This window comes from Piliocolobus tephrosceles, chromosome 3, assembly GCF_002776525.5.
Source record: "Piliocolobus tephrosceles isolate RC106 chromosome 3, ASM277652v3, whole genome shotgun sequence".
NCBI lineage: Eukaryota > Metazoa > Chordata > Mammalia > Primates > Cercopithecidae > Piliocolobus > Piliocolobus tephrosceles.
In genome coordinates, this window is record NC_045436.1 from 139,792,395 (window position 1) to 139,796,693 (window position 4,299).

At 30.2% G+C, this 4,299-nt stretch overlaps 1 protein-coding gene across 5 annotated transcripts in view; it reads left to right on the forward strand.

Moving 5' to 3' along the window:
- GABRA2 (gamma-aminobutyric acid type A receptor subunit alpha2) overlaps positions 1–4,299 on the forward strand; it is a 148,202-nt gene that overhangs the window by 129,228 nt on the left and 14,675 nt on the right. The window lies entirely within an intron of this gene.

A 4,299-nucleotide genomic window follows, 5' to 3' on the forward strand; every position in this document is an offset into this window, starting at 1 on the left:
AAAAAAAAAAAAAAAAAAAAAAAATTTGAAAACGTGATGGCTACAACCTTTCAAACTTGATGAAAACCTTCTATCAACACATCCAAGAAGCTCAATGAACTAGAAATAAAGGTTATTCGAAGACATCACAATTGGATATATCATGATAAAACTTTGGAATGCCAAAGGCCAAGAGAGAATCTTGAAACAAGCAAATGTTACAAGCAAAGTAACACCTCATATAAAAGGGATTCTAAATATGATTAGCACCTAACAAATAATCAAAAACCATGGAGACCGGAGGCCATGGGAAGATATTTGAAAATAAAAATATTCAACCTAGAATTATTCATCAAAACTAAAATAAAATATTAAACATTAAATAAAAAAATTGTTTTATATTTATTTATATTTAAATTTAAAAATTTATTTTATGTTTATTTTAAATATTAAAAATTAAGTTAAAAATTAATATTTTATTAAATTAAATATTTAAATATTAAAATTTTAATATTAAAATAATATTTAAAATATTAAAAATGAATATAACTAGACAGAAGATCAGCAAAATATAGAAGACTTGAATAGAGAATACACCAACTATACCTAATGTACTCTGGTCATAAAAAAGCGGAATGCACATATTTCTCAAGTGGGCATGAAGCATTCTCTAGGAAGATAATGCATTAGGCCATTAAACAAATCTCAAGAAATTCAAAGATTGAATGATTACAAAGTATGTTCTGACACTACAATAGAATAGAATTAGAAATCAATAAAAAAGTAAATTTGGGAAATTTATAGTATGTAAACATTAAACAAGACATTTCTAAATAACCATGAAATCAAAGAAGAAATCACAAGAGGTTTTAGAAAATATTTTAAGATTGAATGGAAACAAAAAATAATATATGTTATGGAAAATGACAAAAGCTTGTTCTTAGAGAGAAATTTGTATATCTAACCACTTATGTTACGAAGAGAAAAAAAAATTCTCAAATCAATAACTTAACCATCTTCCTTGAATGGTAGAAAAGCTAAACCCAAAGCAAGGGGAAGAAAAATAAGTGTTAGAGTAGAGATAAATTGTAGAGAGAACAGAAATAACAAATAGAAAAAATTGGTTTTTGAACAGATCAATAACACTGAGTTACTTTTAGCTACAATGACCAAGAAAAAAGAGACAAAAATCAAATTACTAAAATTAAGCAAGAAGAAAGGACATCACTTCTGACCATAGAGAAAAAGAAATTTATATAACATATATATGTGGCAAGGCACAGTGACTCATGCCTGTAATCACAGCACTTTGGGAGGCTGAGGCGGGTGGATCACTCACTTGAGGCCAGGAGTTTGAGACCAGCCAGGCCAACATGACAAAACCCATCTCTGCTAAAAATATGAAAATTAATTGGGCATGGTGACATGCTCCTGTAATCCCAGCTATTTAGGACGCTGAGGCACAAGAACCATTTGAACCCAGGAGGTGTAGGTTGCAGTGAGCTAAGATCACATTACTGCATTTCAGCCTGGGTGAAATGTCAAGCAAGACTGACTCTCTCTCTCTCTCTCTCTCTCTCTCTCTCTCTCTCTCTCTCTATATATATATATATATATATATATATATATATAGGTAACAATTGTATGCCAAAAATTTAGACAATCTATATTAACTATAACAATTCCTAGCAATGACACATGACTAAAATTAACTCAAGATTCTGAATAAACCTATGACAAATAAAACTATGAATTTAGTAAACTAAATATTCCAATTAAGAAAACCTCAAGGTCAAATGGCTTCACTGGTGAATTCTCCCAAACATGTAAAGAATTAACAACAAACTTTCTCAAAATATTCCAGAAAATACATGAGAAGGAAACATTTCCTGACTCATTTTATAAGGCTGTATTACCAAGATACCAAACTAGAGAAAGAAATCACAATTAAAAACCTACAGATCCATATTCCTTTTAAATATAGATGCAGAGGCCCTCAATAAAATACTAGCAAACTAAAATCAGCCACATTTTAAAAGGATTACATAGCATGACAAAGTGGGATTTATCCCAGAAATGCAAGGTTAGGCCAGCATACAAAAATCAAATCAATATAATATAACATATTTATGGAAAATAAAAAAAAATAAAAATGCAAACAATCATACCTGTAGGTGAAGGATTAAAGTTTCTCCCTAACATCACAAATAAGACACAGATGTCTGCTCTCACCAATTCTATTCAACGTTATACTACACGTTCTAGCTAGGGCAATTAGGCAAGAAAAACAAATAAAATATACAGATTGGAAAGGAAGAAGTAAAACTCTCTCTGTCTGCATGATCTTATTTATAGAAGACCCTTAACGAACCACATCAAAATTGTCACAGCTATTAAATTCAGCAAAGGTGCAGAGTACAAAATCAACATACAAAAAGTCAGTTGTGTTTTTGTACATAAGCAATGAACAGTCAGAACAGAAAGTTAAGAAAGCCATTCCATTTACATTAGCATCCAAACAAATACAATATCTATAAATAAATTTAACCAAGAAGATGAAAGACTTATATATCGAAAACTATAGAATGTTGCTGTATGAAATTAAAGAAGCCCTAAATAAATGGAAATGTTTATTATAGAGAAATAGAGAGAGACAGAGAGAGACAGGAGAGAGAGAGAGAGAGAGAGAGAGAGAGAGAGAGAGAGAGAGAAAGAATGATCTAGTGGAAATATATCCTGTGTTCAAAGATTGAAAGACTTAATATCATTAAAATGACATTACTACCAAAATATCATGTGTAGATTCAGTTAAATATCTATTAAAATTCCAATGACCTTTTTACAAAACTGAACAAAATGACCGTAACAACATACAGAAATATAAGGGATCCTGAATAGCCAAAACAATCTTCAAGAAAACTAAGACTGATGAATAGGAATAAGAAGGGACTCAAGCTTCTCGATTTCAAAAGTTACTCTAAAGCTAGAGTCATCAAAACAGTGTAAAACTTGACTAAGGATATATATGTAGATCAATGGTATAACATTTGGAGCACAGAGATATCCCACATATCTACGATCAATTGATTCTCAACAAAGTGTCCAAGATAATTTAATGGGGAAACAAAAGTCTTTTTTCACACATGGTGCTGGGACAACGGGCTATCTACGTGCAAAAGAATGAATTTGGACATCTACCTTACACCACACACAAAAATGAACTGAAAATGGAGCAAAGACTCACTGGTAAGACCTAAAACTCTAAAACTGATAAGAAATATAGGGCTAATTCTTCATGACCTTGCATTAGACGACAGTTTCTTAGGTATGACACAAATTTGTAATGCCCTATATCTTCCACAATATCAGGAGAGTATCAATTTTTAAAAATTTTACTAACATTTTGATGATAATATTGCTTTTAAAAAGCAACTCTTTTTGTATTACCTTTACTGTTGCTGCTGATTTGTTATTTTCATTTCATATATTGAGCGTATATACATACATATGTTCATGTATATGTATATGTATGTATGTACATGTGTATCTGTCTTATATTCTATTCTTTTGTATGAAAGTCTCAAAGGAAAGCAATGTATTCATCAAAACCTTTCACAATTTAGCGTGTGCAAACATAATATGTTTCTGTAAATGTGGTTTTAATAACTCAGCAGCTGGTGAAATAAAGTTCCTTTTTTCTTTCATTCTTACTATTACAATCATAGGGTATTTCTAGATACATTTACTCATGCTTTACTGGAATTATTGCTATTTTGAATTGCTAACTGTATTGTAAATGAATGAAAATACTGCTTTATCCTAAAGGAAAATAAAATACAAAGAACCTTCAAATATGAATGAACATTTCTTTAACATTTTCATATTTTCTTTTAATTTAATGTACCTCCAGTGCCCATAATTAAACTTATATTGGATCCCTGACAAAACAGTTTATTGTAGTGGACACTTTGAGGACTTATAATGCAATTTACCTCCTGAATTATTACCTTATTTTCTCTTATCAATTGTGACTTCCCTTACCACTGTCAGAAAAGTTATATGTTAAAAGGAAATATATTATTTTAAAACCAAGAAAATTACAAAACAATTAATTATATTTTATGAGTTTTTGTTTTTAGTGGTTTGGTTTATATTTTATGGATTCTAAGTTATGTTGTAAAAGAAAATTATGTCCTCATAATGCTGAGCAATCCAGAATTATTGATTTAATACTGAAATAGCCAGGCTTGAAGTTTCTTCCTTCTTTCCTTTCTTCCTTCCTTCCTTCCTTCCTTCCTTCCTTCCTTCCTTCCTTCCTTC